This window comes from Amblyraja radiata, chromosome 3 (genome assembly GCF_010909765.2).
Source record: "Amblyraja radiata isolate CabotCenter1 chromosome 3, sAmbRad1.1.pri, whole genome shotgun sequence".
In the NCBI taxonomy this organism is placed as follows: domain Eukaryota; kingdom Metazoa; phylum Chordata; class Chondrichthyes; order Rajiformes; family Rajidae; genus Amblyraja; species Amblyraja radiata.
In genome coordinates this window covers 118,789,091-118,808,243 of record NC_045958.1, presented here as the reverse complement: position 1 = coordinate 118,808,243, position 19,153 = coordinate 118,789,091, and the positions used below count along the sequence as shown (strand labels likewise).

General features: G+C 43.5%; 1 protein-coding gene across 3 annotated transcripts in view; it reads right to left on the bottom strand.

Annotated features, from left to right (window-relative positions):
• Positions 1 to 8,984, bottom strand: part of ccdc125 (coiled-coil domain containing 125) — a 38,813-nt gene extending 29,829 nt beyond the window's left edge. For 2 of the 3 annotated variants that reach the window (XM_033018731.1, XM_033018733.1), the window contains exon 1: positions 8,933 to 8,984. The gene's annotated coding sequence lies outside the window, so the exon portion shown is untranslated. Of the gene's footprint in view, positions 1 to 8,394; positions 8,707 to 8,932 lie in introns of those variants that run through there. The other variant, XM_033018732.1, reaches the window with a different exon arrangement.
• Between the last annotated feature and the right edge of the window lie 10,169 nt (positions 8,985 to 19,153).

The window sequence follows — 19,153 nt, the reverse complement described above, 5'->3', positions numbered from 1 at the left end:
CAATTTATTTTTAAATGATAAAATCGAACCTGCCTCCACCACTTCCGCTGGAAGCTCATTCCACACAGCTACCACTCTGAGTAAAGAAGTTCCCCCTCATGTTACCCCTAAACCTCTGTCCCTTAATTCTCAAATCATGTCCTCTTGTTTGAATCTTCCCTACTCTCAATGGGAAAAGCTTATCCACGTCAACTCTGTCTATCCCTCTCATCATTTTAAAGACCTCTATCAAGTCCCCCCTTAACCATCTGCACTCCAAAGAATGATGATCACAATCACAATGATCCCAAACATACTGCTAAAGCAACAAAGGAGTTTTTCAAAGCTAAAAAATGGTCAATGCTTGAGTTACCAAGTCAATCACCCGATCTGAACCCAACTGAGCATGCCTTTTATCTGCTGAAGAGAAAACTGAAGGGGACTAGCCCCCAAAACAAGCATAAGCTGAAGATGGCTGCAATACAGGTCTGGCAGAGCATCACCAGAGAAGACACCCAGCAACTGGTGATGTCCATGAATCGCAGACTTCAAGCAGTCATTGAATGCAAAGGATATGCAACAAAATACTAAACATGACTACTTTCATTTACATTACATTGCTGTGTCCCAAACATTATGGTGACCTGAAATGGGGGTCTATGTATAAACACTGCTGTAATTTCTACATGTATAAAAATGTATAAAAATGGCCTTTATTAAAATCTGACAAGGTGCCCTTTAACCACGTGATTTTTTTTCTATTACAAATCTCAAATTGTGGAGTACAGAGGCAAATAAATAAATGATGACTCTTTGTCCCAAACATTATGGAGGGCACTGTATGTATAAAAATCAAAAAGAGCAATGGACACAAAACTGGCTCCTAGATTCTGATCAATGCATCTGTAATTTCTACCTATATTGAAAGAAGTGACCTGTGAGGCATTCCATCTGGTCTTGTCTTCCAAACTCTCAATAATGCTCATAAAACAGTTCAAATTAAGAAGCTTCCAATCTTCTAAGCTTTGATAACAAGGACTTCTTGCTAGTCGGCTAGCACGACATCACACTTATTCACTGGTTCTGTCGTGAAGTTTACTCCAGACTCAGTGATTCTAAATTATCTCCGTTAGCCTCCCATTCTCTAAATATAGCTTGTCCAATAGTTTTTTTCCACATCTTAATGAAGATTTATCAAGCATTTATCTAGATTTATCTTCCCTTTTCCACACCAAATGCTTTACTTCTGTAGGTTGTTGCAAAGTTATTTTCTTTTTCCAACCATTATAGGTAACTCAAAGCAATTACATTTGTATTTTAAATATTTCCTTATATTCAAATTCATGCATGCCTCTCATCATTCTATTACAACAATCTACTGCCACAGCAGCAATATATATTCCTCATCCTTTAAAATCCATATTATTGTCATCATCGAAGAATTTCCATAGTATGATTTTACCTCATTAATCTGTTCTGACATGATTCCACCCTCTGTTTTTTTTCAAAACAAAGAGTTAAAATCTACCCTACAATGTGTAAAAAAATAATCCACAATGAATTCCAAATGCAAAGAGCATAATTCTGGTCAGCTGATACAATTCCTTTAATGGAAATATAAGCAATAGCAATACAATTAGAATCATTGTTATTTTATGTCGCTTAAATTTTCTGCTTAGACAGATCTATAAAGCATGACAACTGGCTCTGTACCCACATCAATGTCAACCAAATTAGCACTCTGGGCGAGACCAATTTGCCTGGATTTGTGTCCTATTGCTCCAATATATCTATATCTAAACGTCTATTGAAAGTCTTAATTGTATCTACTTCTATGGCTTCCCATGGTAGCTCATTCCCGATCTAGATCAACGTGAAAAGATTGCCCGAGGTCCGTCTTAAATCTCTTTCTTCTCACCTTAAGCCAATGCTCCCTGGTTTTTAAATATTCTATCCTGAGGAAAAATACTTTATCCATGTCCCGCATGATCTGGTATATATCAATAAAGTCACTCATCAGCCTCCTATGCTCTAACAAAACAAGTACCAGCTTGTCCAGACTCTCCATATAACTCAAGTCTGCAAGATCCTGTAATAATCTGGGGGTGAATCCATTCTGCACCCCTTCCACTTAATGACATCTTTCCAACATCTGATCGATCAGAACTGCACACAGAAATGTAAACTCCTCGTTTGATCTCACCAACTACTTGTTCAACTGTAGCATGACGTCCTAACTATTATGTTCAACACACTTTCCAATGAAGGCAAGCACGCCTTCTTCACCACCCCATACACCCGAATTGCACTTTCACAGAAACATGCATCTCTACTTCTAGATCTCTCTGTTCTACCACTCTCCAGGGCTCTACCATTTATTGTGTAAGTCCTGACCCAGTTTGACATAACACCATAAAGGGCCTGTCCCACTTGGCTAATTTTTTCGGCGACTGCCGGCATCATTGACTGACGTATCAGGTCGCCGCTAGATTTTGAAATGTTCAAAATCTTTTGGCGACACTGATATGACACCGGCAGTCACCGAAAAAAATCACCAAGTAGGACAGGCCCTTAATAGCAACACCTCACACTTAAAATCCTTCCTCATTGGCCATTGTGCCACCAATTTCAGTGTCAACTGCAAATTTATTAACAATGTTAAATACACTGTCATCCAAATCATTAACATATATAATAAAGAGGAGTGTACCCAGCACCAAACCATGCGGCACTCCACTGATCAATGGCCTGCAATCAGAAAAGTAATCCTCCAGAACTACCTTTGACTCTTTCCTCCAAGCTAATTTTGAATCCAATTTACGAGCTCACCTTAGATTCTAAGTGATCTAATCTTGCAAGCCAGCCTACCATGTGGTTTCTTGTCAAAGGTTTTGCTAAAATCCTTATAATGTCCACTGCTACGCCCTCATCACTCATCTTGGTGACCTCTTCAAATAAACTCCGAAGATTTGTGAGACACGATTGCCACGCACTAAGGCATGTTGACCATCTCTAATTGGTCCCTGCCAACCCAAATCCTGGTAGATCCTATCCCTCAGAATTCCCTCAAAATACTTTCCCACCACTAACACCTGTTGTTCCCTGGCTTGTCCTTGCTGTCCTTGTTAAATAATGGTACAAATCTAGCCACCTTCCAATCTTCCAGAATTTCACCTGTGGCTAAAGATGAAGCAAACATCTGGAACCGGGAAACCCCGTGGGCAGACAACCGTCCCTGTCCCTCAAGAGCCGAGGGGGATGACCCAAGGAGTAGGCTAATCTCCCGGCACCGCCACAGTGTGACCAAAACTGAACACAATACACTAAATGCAACCTCACCAACTGTACAACCGTAACATAACGCCCTAACTTCTATAATCAATACCCTAACTGATGAAATCCAATGTAGCAAAAACCCTCATTACCACCCTATTTATCAGTGACAGCACTTCTGGAACTATGTATCTGTACTCCTAGCTCCCTCTGCTCTCCAACACTCTGCAATTCACTGTGAAAGTTAGTTTAGTTCTGCCCTGGTTTGACTTCCTAAAATGCCTCGCACTTGATCATTGAATTCTCCCAATTTTGTTAGTCCTTGCTGTCTCCTCCCCTTCCTCAGCCCTCCTGCTGTCTCCTCCCATCCCCCAGCCTTCGGGCTCCTCCTCCTTTTTCCTTTCTTCTCCCCGCCCCCACCCCACACCCCATCAGTCTGAAGAAGGGTTTTGGCCCGAAACGTTGCCCATTTGCTTCGCTCCATAGATGCTGCTGCACCCGCTGAGTTTCTCCAGCTTTGTTGTGTACCTTCGATTTTCCAGCATCTGCAGTTCCTTCTTAAACACTTTGTCTATTCCACTGCAAAATCTCTTCAAGGTATACCTACCTTGAAGAAGTTCTCTTCCTCTCTCCAGTGACAGTTTCACAACCTCCTCTCTGTGATCCCCCTTGCCCTCCAACTGTACGACCACATCCTTACCCAGACTCGATACCACAGCCACATTTGCTTCCTCGGGGCCTGCCTGCGCCTCCATCTCATACCTCATATCTATTGCATCCGCTGCTCTAGATGTCAGTAGATCTACATCAGTGAGACCAAGCGGAGGCTGGGCGATCGTTTCGCTGAACACCTCCGCTCGGTCCGCAATAACCAACCTGACCTCCCGGTGGCTCAGCACTTCAACTCCCCCTCCCATTCCGTATCCGACCTCTCTGTCCTGGGTCTCCTCCATGGCCAGAGCGAGCAACACTGGAAATTGGAGGAACAGCACCCCATATTCCGCTTGGGGAGTCTGCATCCTGAGGGCATGATCATTGAATTCTCCCAATTTTGTTAGCCCTTGCTGTCTCCTCCCCTTCCTCAGCCCTCCTGCTGTCTCCTCCCATCCCCCAAACTTCGGGCTCCTCCTCCTTTTTCCTTTCTTCTCCCCGCCCCCCCCACCCACCCACCCCCATCAGTCAGAAGAAGGGTTTCGGCCCGAAAAGTTGCCTATTTCCTTCGCTCCATAGATGCTGCTGCACCCGCTGAGTTTCTCCAGTTTTTTTGTGTACCTTGGATGCCTCGCACTTATCTGCATTAAATTATTTTAGCCAATCCTCAGTCCACTTGCCCAGCTGATCAAGATCCTCCTGTAATATTTGATAACTATCTTCATTGTCTACGATAACCCTACATTGGTGCCATCTGAAACCTTGCTAACCATGCCTTGTACATTCTCATCCAAATTGTTAATCTAGACCACAAACAGCAATGGGCCCAACTCTGAGCCTCTGGCCACTTGATTAGGCCCTCGGGATTCATCCACATTCATTTGCTTTCAAACTGCCAGTGCTCCCTCTTTGGTAATTTGCACGTGGTATAAGACATCACAACTTGTATACTTCAATGCATTAGTTTCCATGATCTTTTTCCACAGTAAAAACTGATCAGAAATATTTATTTAATATCTTCCCCCATCTTGTGAGGCTCTACATAAAGATAGCCATCCTGATATTAAGACTTATCACTCTGGACACCCTTTTAATCTTAATATAGATTTGCAGAATCTCAAGATTTCCCTTTACCTTGCTTTCCTGCTCCATTTCATGTCTTCGTTTTGCCCTCCTGTTTGCTTTGTTAAGTGTACTCCTACACTTCATATACTCGCCAAGGATTTTCTTGATGTTGATTTAACATATGGACCAGTACCATCCTTCTCCATAATTACTTTAAAACTAATAGAATTATTGTCCCTGGTGCCAAAGTGCTCTCCTACTGATACTTCAATCATTTGTTCTATTTCATTCACCAAGAGAAGGTCTAGTGCTGCTGCACCTCCCTATTAGGGTTCACTGTATATTGGTTACGGAAGCTTTTGCACACAGTTGCCTCTAATATTCCCCTGTTATTCTTATTGCAAGCCGACTCCACTATTTCCTGATGACTTCAGGCAAGCCTATAATACAGTCCTGGTCATGTTGCATGACTTCAGTACAAGCTAATGGCACGTTGTCCTTCATAACAAGAGGAGTTAAGCATCATCAAAGACTCCACACACCACCTTTTTGAACTGTTGCCCTCTGGCATCAAAGACTACACACATCCTTCTGCAGTTGTACAGAGCCCTAGTGGGACCACACCTGGAGTATTGTGCGCAGTTTTGGTCCCCTAATTTGAGGAAGGACATTCTTGCTATTGAGGGAGTGCAGCGTAGGTTTACAAGGTTAATTCCCGGGATGGCGGGACTGTCATATGCTGAGAGAATGGAGCAGCTGGGCTTGTACACTCTGGAGTTTAGAAGGATGAGAGGAGATCTCATTGAAACATATAAGATTGTTAAGGGCTTGGACATGCTAGAGGCAGGAAACATGTTCCCGATGCTGGGGGAGTCCAGAACCAGGTGCCACAGTTTAAGAATAAGGAGTAAGACATTTAGAACGGAAACGAGGAAACACTTTTTCTCACAGAGAGTGGTGAGTCTGTGGAATTCTCTGCCTCAGAGGGCAGTGGAGGCAGGTTCTCTGGATACTTTCAAGAAAGAGCTAAATAGGGCTATTAAAAATAGCAGAGTCAGGGGATATGGGGAGAAGGCGGGAACGGGGTACTTGGGGATGATCAGCCATGATCACATTGAATGGCAGTGCTGGCTCGAAGGGCCAAATAGCCTACTCCTGCACCTAATGTCTATTGTCAGGCGTTACAGGTCAGCCAAAACACACACTTCCAGACACAGAGACAGTTTCTTCCCCAAAGCAATCTTCACACTCAATATGAAAAAACACTCATGCTGCACTCTTCCTTGAACTTTACTATCACCATATGCAGTACTGATTACTTACTTATCTTGATATCTAGTTTTTAACATTGTTTTTAAATTGTGTCCTGTGTTTTTATGTTTGTATATTATGCACCAATGGAGTGGCAATAACAATTTTGTTGTATGCATTGCTTACAACGACAAATAAAGACATTTCATTTATAGGAGCAAAGAGGTCTTTCTGCAGTTGTACAGGGCCCCAGTGAGACCACACCTGGATTATTGTGTGCAGTTTTGGTCTCCAATTTTGAGGAAGGGCATTCTTGCTATTGAGGGAGTGCAGCATAGGTTCATGAGGTTAATTCCCAGGATGGCAGGACTGTCATAAGTTGAAAGAATGGAGCGGCTGGGCTTGTATACAATGGAATTTAGAAGGATGAGATGGGATCTTATTGAAACAAATAAGATTGTTAAGGGATTGGACATGCTGGAGGCAGGAAATATGTTCCCGATGTTGGGGGAGTCCAGAACCAGGGGCCACAGTTTAAGAATAAGGGGTAGGCCATTTAGGACAGAGATGAGGAAAAACCTTTTCACCCAGGGAGTTGTGAATCTGTGGAATTATCTGCCTCAGAAGGCAGTGGAGGCCGTTTCTCTGGATGCTTTCAAGAGAGAGCTACTATCTTAAAGATTGTGTGTGGGTACAGATTGTGGATGATCAGCTATGACCACATTGAATGGCGGTGCTGGCTCGAAGGGCCGAATGGCCTACTCCTGCACCTATTGTCTATGTATAAGTCATCATTCCCTTTTTGTTTGTGTAGGAAGGAACTGCAGATGCTGGTTTAAACTGAAGATAGACATAAAATGCTGGAGTCAGACGGCATCTCTGGAGAGAAGGAATGGGTGACGTTTTGGGTCGAGTCTGAAGAAGGGTCTCGACCCGAAACGTCACCTATTCCCTTTTTGTATCTAAATACAGTTATACCCATATAGCCTCACAAGATGATCCCCCAAGAATAACCTCTCACAAAACTGTAACACACCATCAAAAAAGCAACCCTCTCTCTTATTTTCATCCCTATCACATCTGTACCCTGGAACACTGAGTTTCCAGTCCAGCCCTACTCTGATCCATGTTTCTGTTTTGGCTAGAGTATTCCAGTATCCCAAGCCAACCCTAGATGTGATATTGCCCATCTTATCCATAAGCCTCTTGCATTGAAATATAATGCAATTTAAACCATTGGTCTTTCCTTTCTCTTTGCTGTGCTCCTGCCTATGCTCTCTGCTAATTTTGCCCTCTTTGATGACAGTATTTGTTCCCACTGCTCATCTTTCTTTCAAGTTGACCAGAACCATGTTCAATTTTCAAGCGTATTAGAACATTTATTTGCACATTCCTTTCACATTATCCTATTTTGTACATAATTTTAAAATCTGTAATACTGTAAGATAGATTTAGCAAAACAAAAATCATCCATTAATTTACATAAGCAATTGCAAGAAAAAAAGTCAACAAGGGCAATTAAAGCAGTTATAGTTAAGTGGTAACGGAAAACCCCCCACTAAATTGTGAGCAAGTCAGCTGATGAAAATGAATTGTTCTTTTAACAGACATAAAACCAATTGCAATAAGTTACAAATGCAGGCAATTCTTTTTCACCTGTAACCTTCTCCTTATTACAGTCCCAAATCCTGTGATCTACTAATGTATGACAATGTCAATAATCTCCTACCATTCGAGATTTAGAAATATTGCCATGCTTAATAAAAGACCCACATAAAATATTATAAAGTTGCATAAATGATCATCAACAATTGTAAACTGCATTCCTACTCAGGATAATTTAACAACGCCACATCACCGATCAGTAGCTGCAACGTTTTATTTGGGAATGATGGCAATCTCAGTGACAGTTGCAGAAAAACAAACAATTCTCAGATCTATATCAAATTTCCAGAATCTGCAGTCTCTCGCCACCACCCTACAGTTTCAGAGACTAACCCTTCTACTACAAGAAACAACCCTTTTAATCCCTCCTCCCTTTGTCCTTCTTTCTTTCCCCACCCCCTATCAGTCTGAAGAAGGGTTTCGGCCCGAAACGTCGCCTATTTCCTTCGCTCCATAGATGCTGCTGCACCCGCTGAGTTTCCCCAGCAATTTTGTGTACCCTTTTAATACCTTGCTGTTTGCTGTTTTTAGCTGTTCCTCACTCTGAATGGGTTGTTTAATCAAAAATGCATTGGAGTAAATGCAATCAGCAAACTAAATAATTCGGTGTCCCTGTTCTGAAAAGGAGTTCGTGTCTGAAGAAGGGTTCGGACCTGAAACCTTGCCTGTCCACTCGCCTCCACAGATGTTATCTCTACCGCAAAATAAACGTGGACAGGTGTAGGCGATGCTGAGCCTCAGCTCTTCCCCGGCAACTTCACTCCAGGTTACTCAAACGTGAAGCGGAGAACTTCTCACGTACAGTGGAAAGCTCGGAAGATAACCCATTGCCCGGGCGGTGAGGTGAGGTGAGGGTGTTTACAGCAGCAGCTGAGTGAATGGTGCCCGGCATCGGGGCGCCGTGAGGGGGACGAGGGCTGTCGGCCAGCGGTTCAAAATGGCCCCGGGGCCTGCTCCTGGACACCACCCTCACCTCACCTCACGTTACGTTACCTCAGTGCAGGGCAGACCACTCTTGTCACCCCCACATTTATAACCTGTTTCTTACCGAACCGGATCCTGGAAACACTTCCACTCCCTCTGGAAAATGGCCGAAGTACCTGATCACATGGCTGGCCCGCCTTCCAGTGATGTCACCGCTCCCTCCCTCCCAGCACAAGATGGGATGGGAAGATGCTGCTCCCAACTGCACCTGAACACTTCTTCTCAATGGATGGACGAGGGGGAGGGATCTCATTCAAACCTACCAAATACTCAAAGGCCTAGATAGAGTGGACGTGCAGAGGATGTTTCCACTAGGCAAGGCAACTTTATTTATATAGCACATTTCATACACGAGGCAGACTCAAAGTGCTTCACATAAAAACATGCCATACAATAAAATGAAGTAATAAAATGCAATAGAAGAATTAAAAGAAAATAAAGCAAAATTTAAAATGCATTATAAAAAGTGCAAAAGTTAAAAGTGTAATGTAGTTAAGATTTAGCTGAAAAGTTTTCAGCCTTGTTTTAAAAGTGGTCAAAGTTGAGGCAAGTCTTAAACACTAGAAAACATAGAGAATAGGTGCAGGAGTAGGCCATTCAGCCCTTCGAGCCTGCACCGCCATTCAATATGATCATGGCTGATCATCCAACTCAGTATCCTGTACCTGCTTTCTCTCCATACTCCCTGATCCCTTTAGCCACAAGGGCCATCTAGGAGAATCTAGGACCAGAGACCACAGCCTCAGAATAAAAGGATGTACCTTTATGTAGATTGGTTTATGCATGACAACCACTCATAACAGGTTAGCATCACTAACCCCACCTTACTGTACCATTTATATTAACACCCACTTCCTATACTGCTCAGTTCTGGAAGCAGTCAGGATGCTCTGACAACTAACGATCTACTGTACTGCTATAGTTTGCATAACGATTAAAGATGATCTTGGATTACATATTGCGTGAATCTCTTGTTTACACTTTAGATAGGAGGAATTTCTTTAGTCAGAGGATGGTGAATTGGTAGACTTTATTGGCATAGGTATTTTTAAAGCGGAGATTGACAGATTCTTGATTAGTAAAGGTTTCAAAGGTTACAGGGAGAAGGCAGGAGAATGGAGTTGAGGGAAAAATAGATCAGCCACGATTGAATAGTGGAGTAGATTTGATGGGCCAAATGGCATAATTCTGCTCCTATGACATGAATACATTGGTCCTTTATCTCTTCCACTTCTATAAAAACCTTTTGGCAATTCATTCTTCTCATATTTTCCCCAATCTGCAAACTTTTCCACATATATATTTTCTTCATTACTCTTCACACACACTGGCCTGACGAGTATTGCCATCAGTTTCTGCTATTAGTTCAGAAGTTTATTAATATTCTATGAATCATAAACCCAGCAACTCCTTTGGAAAAGGAAAGTTTCTATAATGCAGAGAAGGTATTCAGCACTTTCATGTCCCTGTCCAGGACATCATTACAATTTTAACTGTGGCATAACATTAAGTCCTCAGAACAAATGAGACATTTGACCTCTGTTTTTTTCCCTTACAAATTAGTCAAATTCTAAAATGCAGCTTAAATTCTATCTTCATATTCATTGCACTGCAATTACTTTTTCCCCTAAATTGTATACTTTCTCCTTACCAAAGACACTGGCAGCTTGGTAATGTTGGGAATTCTAATTATGTTTAACTCTTGATTATCCAGGTTGAAGTTCGCATCTCTTATAGACGGTGCAAAAACATGTATAATGCAAAAGATAATGCAAAACACAAGGCATATTAAAAAGATGTGTTGCAAGGTACTTAATTTGTTTATTTAAATACTGTTTGTCTTTGCGTTTTAAAATGGTATATTTTTTCTTGCCTTTCCACCACTTCAACTTCCATTTCTTAGTCAAAATTATATTTTAATTTACAGGGGTTTGCAGATTTATTTAGTGAGGCTCCGCAGTTTAGAAGAAGGGTCTCGACCCGAAACGTCACCCATTCCTTCTCTCCAGAGATGCTGCCTGTCCCGCTGAGTTACTCCAGCTTTTTGTGTCTATCTTAGAATACAATGTAATAAGCTTCAAACATTTAAGTTTTAAAGTATTTATTGTACTCACCCTTGATATGCACATGGAACAGTACAACACAGGCCCTTCAGCCCAGAAAGCCCATGCAGAACATAATGCCAAACTAATCCCATCTGCCATTCTCTGTGTGGAGAGAAAAAAAATTTCCCTACATCTATCTATCTATCATATCATATCATATAATATATAAAACTCTCGCCCCAGATTCCAAAACGGAACTCCGTCCGTCCGGCACCCTGGCCCACTCCCTTTGCTGGCGCGCTCCCTGTGATTCTCCGCAACTCCGAAACCGGACGCAGGACCGCCCGCGTCTTTTCGACTTCGGAAGAGATTTCGCTTTTCTTTCTAAGTATGCGCTTCTCATTCCATTCCGTCGTGTTTAAGCGCACGTTTTAAATCAAAACCTTCCCCCCCCCCCCCCCAAAAACCTCACAACTAAACTGGCTTCTCAAGCCTCACCAGCACCAGCACCTGCTGAACATTCCATCGTGTGATGTCACAATGCCCAATGCTCACAGATGACCAATCGGAATGGATCCATTTACATATGCCATCACCAGCCCCAGCCTTTGGAGAACATTCCATCGTGTGATGTCACAATGCCCGATGCTCACAGATGCCCAATCGGAATGGACCCATTTACATATGCCTATGCAGGAGCCCCAGCCAATGGTGAACGTTCCATCGTGTGATGTCACAATGCCCAGTGCTCATAGACATCGTTGCCATAGTGACAGTACAGAGAGTCAGATGTGGGCCGAGGAGCCTTCAAGACAACATGAGATGTTCCCATATTGTGTGAAAATATTTACGTCATTCACCCCTGAACCTCGATAAGAACACCACCTGCACATCTTAATTAAATTAGAGAAAAACGGAAAAGAGGTCGGGCATTTACACTTTTAAGGCTCTGTGTGTGTCGAGGCTTCGTGTGTGTGATGCCGCACCGCAAACCCCCCCCACCACCCCCCCCACGCGTTGCCGAGACGGACCCGACTTCGACGACTTCAAGATACGCTATTTTAAGACGGCAGGGACCCGACTTCAACGACCAAATCTCCCCTGGGGGCTACAGGTAGGGAACGGTCTTTATGCACTTTTCCAACTCTGTGTGTGGGGGTGGTTAGTGTGTGTGAGGCCCCCCCCCCCCCCCCCCCCATTGGGGGCTATTGGGGGCCGCAGGACCGCCCACGTCTTTTCCACTTCGTCAGAGATTTCGCTTTTCTTTCTAAGTATGCGCTCCTCATTACATTCCGTCGTGTTTAAGTACATGTTTTTAATCAAATCCTTCCCCCCCCCCCCCCAATATTTCAAAACTAAACTGACTTCTCACTCATAGATTCAGCTTCAGCCCCTGCTGAACGTTCCATCGTGTGATGTCACAATGCCCAATGCTCAAAGTCATCGTTGCCATAGAGAGAGTACAGAGAAGGTTCACCAGGCTGATTCCTGGAAATGTCAGAACTTTCATATGAAGAAAGACTGGATAGACTCGCCTTGTACTCGCTAGATTTTAGAAGATTGAGGGGGTATCTTATAGAAACGTTTAAAATTCTTAATGGGTTGGACAGGCTAGATGCAGGATGATTGTTCCGGATGTTGGTGAAGACCAGAACAAGGGGTCAGAATCGCCGACATCTTTTCCATTTCGGTAGAGATTTCACTTTTCTTTCAAAGTATCCGCTCCTTATTACATTTTGTCGTGTTTACGTATACGTTTTAATCAAATCCTTCCCCCCCCCCCAATATTTCAAAACTAAACTGGCTTCACACCCACAGAAGCTTCACCAGCCCCAGCCCCTGCTGAACGTTCCAACGTGTGATGTCACAATGCCCAATGCTCACATACGCAAAAGTGTAATGCCTTCTCCCCCCCCCCCCCCCCAGTTTTTCAAATACAAACTGACTTCTCCCCCATACAAGCAGCCATTTCGGTAGACATTTCACTTTCCCTTCCAGCTATCCACTCCTCATTACATTTCGTTATGTTTATGTCCATTTTTTTCATTAAAACCTTCTCCACCCCCCCCCCCCCCCTCCCCCTCACTCATTTTGTCGCCTCCTGCTGGCCAGCGACCATAACGGCTGCTGGCGCCCGCAGCACAACTTCAAGCGACGCCATTTAAAAACGGCCTTTCGGTGACGGCTCTACTTCGAGGACCATGTCTCCCGTGGGGGCTACGGGTAGGCAACGGCTGTGTTGGGGCATTACACTTTTAAGGCTCTGTGTGTGGGGATGCTTTGTGTGTGTGATGCCGCCCCGCCACCCCCCCCCCCCCCAGCGTTGCCGAGACGGACCCGACTTCGACGACTTCAAGATACGCTATTTTAAGACGGCCGGAACCCGACTTCGACGACCACGTCTCCCCTGGGGGCTACAGGTAGGGAACGGTCTTTACACACTTTTCCAACTCTGTGTGTGGGGGTGGTTAGTGTGTGTGATGCCGCCCCCCACCCCCCCCCCAGTGGGGGCTACGGGTAGGGAACGGCTGCGTTGGGGGATCAGACCCAACGGGTTTGCCATTGGTCGTCGTGTTTAAGTACACGTTTTTAATCAAATCCTAACCCACACCCCCCCCAATATTTCAAAAATAAACTGGCTTCTCACCCATAGAATCAGCACCAGCCCCAGCCCCTGGTGAACGTTCCATCGTGTGATGTCACAATGCCCAATGTTCAAATACATTGTTGCCATAGAGGGAGTACAGAGAAGGTTCACCAGGCTGATTCCTGGGATGTCAGGACTTTCATATGACGAAAGACTGGATAGACTCGGCTTGTACATGCTAGAATTTAGAAGATTGAGGGGGTATCTTATAGAAACTTACAAAATTCTTAAGGGGTTGGACAGGCTAGATGCAGGAAGATTGTTCCAGATGTTGGGGAAGTCCAGAACAAGGGGTCACAGTTTAAGGATAAGGGGTAAATCTTTTAGGACCGAGATGAGAAAAACATTTTTCACACTGAGAGTGGTGAATCTCTGGAATTCACTGACACAGAAGGTAGTTGAGGCCTGTTCATTGGCTGTATTTAAGAGGGAGTTAGATGTGGTCCTTGTGGCTAAAGGGATCAGGGGGTATGGAGAGAAGGCAGGTACAGGATACTGAGTTGGATGATCAGCCACGATCATATTGAATGGTGGTGCAGGCACGAAGGGCCGAATGGCCTACTCCTGCACTTAATTTCAATGGTTCTATGTTTCCCTCTCCGCACCCCTCTCCCACCCATCCCTCTCTCCCCCACCCCCTTCCCTCTCTACGCCACCCCCTTCCTCCTACCCCTCTGTCCCTCTTCCATCACTCCCCCTACCCCTCTCCACCTCCCTCCCCACTCTTCCACCTCTCCCCCTTCCCCCTCCACTCTCCCTCCCCACTCTTTCCCCTCTCTCACCACCCCTCTCCCCCTCCCTCCCTCCTCCCCTACCTCCCCATCCTCCCCCTCCCCACATCTCTCTTCCCATCCCCCTCTCTCACCCCCTACCCTGCTCTCCTTTCCCTCCCAAATCTGTCCCATTTCCTCCACCTCCTCTCCCCTCCCTCCCCTCTTCACATCCCCCCCCCCCTCCCCCCACCTGTGTGTTTGGGGGTTGGTTAATATGAGTTTGATGCCGCAGCCCCCCCTCCCCCCCCCCTGCAAAACGCCGTTGGGGAAACAGACCCAACGGGTCTGCACTTGGTCTAGTAATATATAAAACTCTCGCCCCAGATTCCAAAACGGAACTCCGTCCGTCCGGCACCCTGTCCCACTCCCTTTGCTGGCGCGCTCCCTGTGATTCTCCGCAACTCAGAAACCGGACGCAGGACCGCCCGCGTCTTTTCGAATTCGGAAGAGATTTCGCTTTTCTTTCTAAGTATGCGCTTCTCATTCCATTCCGTCGTGTTTAAGCGCACGTTTTAAATCAAAAACTTACCCCCCCCCCCCCCCCCCCCCCCCCAAAAATCTCAAAACTAAACTGGCTTCTCACCCACACAAGCCTCACCAGCACCAGCCCCTGCTGAACATTCCATCGTGTGATGTCACAATGCCCAATGCTCACAGATGCCCAATCGGAATGGAGCCATTTACATATGCCAAAGCAGGATCCCCAGCCAATGGTGAACGTTCCATCGTGTGATGTCACAATGCCCAGTGCTCATAGACATCGTTGCCATAGTGACAGTACAGAGAGTCAGATGAGGGCCGAGGAGCCTTCAAAACAACATGAGATGTTCCCATATTGTGTGTGTGAAAATATTTTCACCCCTGAACCTCGATAAGAACACCACCTGCACATCTTAATTAAATTAGAGAAAAACGGAAAAGAGGTCGGGCATTTACACTTTTAAGGCACTGTGTGTGTCGAATCTTCGTGTGTGTGATGCCGCACCGCAAACCCCCCCACCACCCCCCCCACGCGTTGCCGAGACGGACCCGACTTCGACAACTTCAAGATACACTATTTTAAGACGGAAGGGACCAGACTTCAACGACCAAATCTCCCCTGGGGGCTACAGGTAGGGAACGGTCTTTATGCACTTTTCCAACTCTGTGTGTGGGGGGGGTTTGGGGGGGTGGGGCCCCCCCCCCCCCCCCCCATTGGGGGCTATTGGGGGCCGCAGGACCGCCCACGTCTTTTCCACTTCGTCAGAGATTTCGCTTTTCTTTCTAAGTATGCGCTTCTCATTTCATTCCGTCGTGTTTAAGCGCACGTTTTTAATGGATAACATACCCCCCCCCCCCCCCCAAAACTTCAAAACTAAACTGGCTTATCACCCACACAAGCCCCGATGCTCAAAGACATCGTTGCCATAGTTACCGTACAGAGAATAGCCTGTGAGCCGAGGAGCTTTCAAAACAACATGATATGTTCACATATTGTGTAAAAATATTAACGTGTTTCAAACCCCTAAAACTCGATATGAACAACACATGCACAACTTAATTAAATTAGAGAAGAACGAACAATATGTCGAGATTTTAATATTCCAATCAATGCACGTTTGACATTGAGTTGTCTGCCAGTTGGCCAATCACGCGCTTTGTTTCAGGCCAGCACACAAAATGGATGAGAGGGCTTCACAGATGCCTGTTTTACTGGAGATTCAAATGTGTTGTTCTGTGGAATAAATGTAATGGAAACATGCAGCAGCTTCATTGTATTTAGTGCAAAAAACATTAAAAAAGACAGAAGAAAGTGCTGCGAAGTGGATAAAAATGCAAGAGAACAAGGTCCATGCTGATGTGCTGGAACACAAATGAACCCATGAATCACCTACCTGAAAGGAAAGACTAAAGGCCGGAATTTATGAACATCAAACTGTATGGACTTTAATTAATCTAATTGCACCCTTTATAACGTTAATAGATTCATTCATTCATTCATTCATTCCTTATTCATTCACTCACTCACTCACTTACTCAGACGTTCATTCATGAAATTGAGGGCCTGAACTATAACGCGGTGAATTGAACATTGTCACTAATGCCAGCCTGTTGTACAGTTATTAGTCTATAACAGATAATCTCGGAGCTTCATGCGAAAACATGCAGGGACAAAATGCTCCGATCGCGTAACTTACGAACTCGCGGCAAATAGCAATCAATTTCACTCCCTTTTTCTCCCGTTATCATGGTCCGAAAACGAGCAAACTAAAAATACTGACGACCACCCCCCCCCCCCCCCCCCCCCCCCTTCCCGGCCACAGATATGATCCTCGCCTCCACGATCGCAAATCGGACGCTTATTAATTGAGACCGCTTCTTCACTTTACCGCGAGTACCGGTAGGTTTTCACAGGAAGGACCGAGCTTATTTCTTAACGACTAATTACTCTACAACACGCTGGCATTAGTGACACTGTTTACTTTACTGCAATAGCTTAGACCCCCACACCCCTCTCCACCTCCGATCCAACACCCCCCCTCCCTCCACACTCTTCCCCCTCTCCCTCCTCATCTTTGTGTGTGACGACAAACGCACCACCACTCCCCCTCTCCCTCCTCATCTTTGTGTGTGACGACAAACGCACCACCCCCCCCCCCCCCCCCCTTTGGTGCAGGAGGCGCGCGCACAGCATCTTGAACGCTCAGCAAATGTTTGAATTCTTCACTAACCGTCATTCTGACTTTGCTTGTGAAGACGGGAGTCGTGGATTGCATTTGTCTGACAATAATAATCAGCTTTATTTTTATTGGATAGAATTTATTTGTTTCACATCAACCTGATCATTATATAAATCTTAAAAAGTCAATTTAATTTACAGGCTTATTTTTAAAAAAAAAAGATTTTATTGCATTTCATTGTTATTTTCTTTATTTTTATCAATTTGAATTTACTAATTTAACTGTTCATTATAAATCTTCAGGAGTGCATTTCATTTTTAACATTAACATTTTATTGTTAAATTCAATATTTGTATTTCATTGAATTGATTTATTTCTCACTTAACATTACTTTTAAAGACTAATAATTTCAACACCCCTCCCTCCCCCTCACCCCTCTCCACCTCCGATCCCACACCCCCCCTCCCTCCACACTTTTCCCCCTCTCCCTCCTCATCTTTGTGTGTGACGACAAACGCACCACCCCCCCCCCCCCCCCCCCCTTTGGTGCAGGAGGCGCTCACACATCATCTTGAACGCTCAGCGATTGTTTGAATTCTTCACTAACCGTCATTCTTACTTTGCTTGTGAAGACAGGAGTCGTGGATTGCATTTGTCTGACGATAAAAATCAGCTTTATTTTATTGGATTGAATTTATTTGTATCACATCAACCTGCTCATTATATAAATCTTAAAAATTCCATTTAATTTACAAGCTTATTTTTTAAAGAATAACATTTTATTGCATTTCATTGTAATTTTCTTTATTTTTATCAATTTGATTTTTCTCATTTAACTGTTCATTATAAATCTTCAAGAGTGCATTTCATTTTTAACATTAACATTTTATTGTTAAATTCTATATTTTTATTTCATTGCTTTGATTTATTTCTCACTTAACATTACTTTTAAAAACTGATAATTTCAACACCCCTCCCTCCCTCTCTCCCCCCTCCCCTCCCCCTCTTCCTCCCCTGCCTCTGAAAAAAACGTTTTACTAACGTAAAATATTCCCCGTTTGTTTCATCTTTACCATTTTGAAATTTCTAGATTCTAAACGCTTGCCTTTGAAAACTAAAATCATTGAAATTTCACTTTGTCATCGTTGACTTTTTTAAAAGAAGATAAGTTGTGAGGTCGGGTGCATAGTGTGAAGACGCTCTGATCTGTTTGTGGAGGCGCAAGCATAGAGAAGAGTGCATTTCATTTAAACGAATAATTTTATAACATTACCATTTGATTGCATTTCATTGTAAAATTCATTGTTTGTTTTTCATTGAATTGATTTACTTCTCACTTAATATTACTGCATTTTACCACATACTTTTAATTTCAAAAACTGTTTAACAAAAAAATAATTGCTGACTTTTCATTGACAACTTAGATTCAAATTCATTGTTTTTTCACTGTCATCGTTGACTATTTTTTAAATTTTTTACACAAAATATTTTGACATAAACTTTTTATACATTAAATTTACCCAATTTGAAAAATCTTTATCATTTTGAGAATACAGACTTCTTGACTATTGTCTTTAATTCATAAAGACTGTTTTCTAACATTAAAATTACCCCATTTGTTACATCTTTACAATTTTGAGATTAACGATTGTCTTTCATTGAAAACATTTTATTGGTTTTTATTTGACGTTTAAATTGATAACATATTTAAAAAGACATTTCATTGTAATTGGCAACAGGTTTCATTGTGATTGATTTCATTCTAGAGGAAAGGAACAATTTTCAAGAAATTGATCTGTTTTCTTTGACAACTGAGATTTCAACAAAATTTCTTTGCGATTTATTTCATTTGATCTCATATCTACCATTTTGAATAAATTCATCTGAGAGTGTGTTTCGGCTTTTTAAAATTCGGAAAAATTCCATTTTGTATAACTTATTACAGTCTTCATTGCCAACAGAGATTCTGTTTTCAAATCATGCCAAGAGGAAAGAATAAACATACAGGGCGGTCGTGTGATGAGAAAAAGAAACATCGAGAAGTAATGAGGAGGAGAAGGGAACAACTGACTCAGCAAGAAACAACACAAAATCTCCGAGATAATCCAGAAATAAACAAGGAGAGAAGGGCACAACAGACACAGCCAGAAACATCTCACT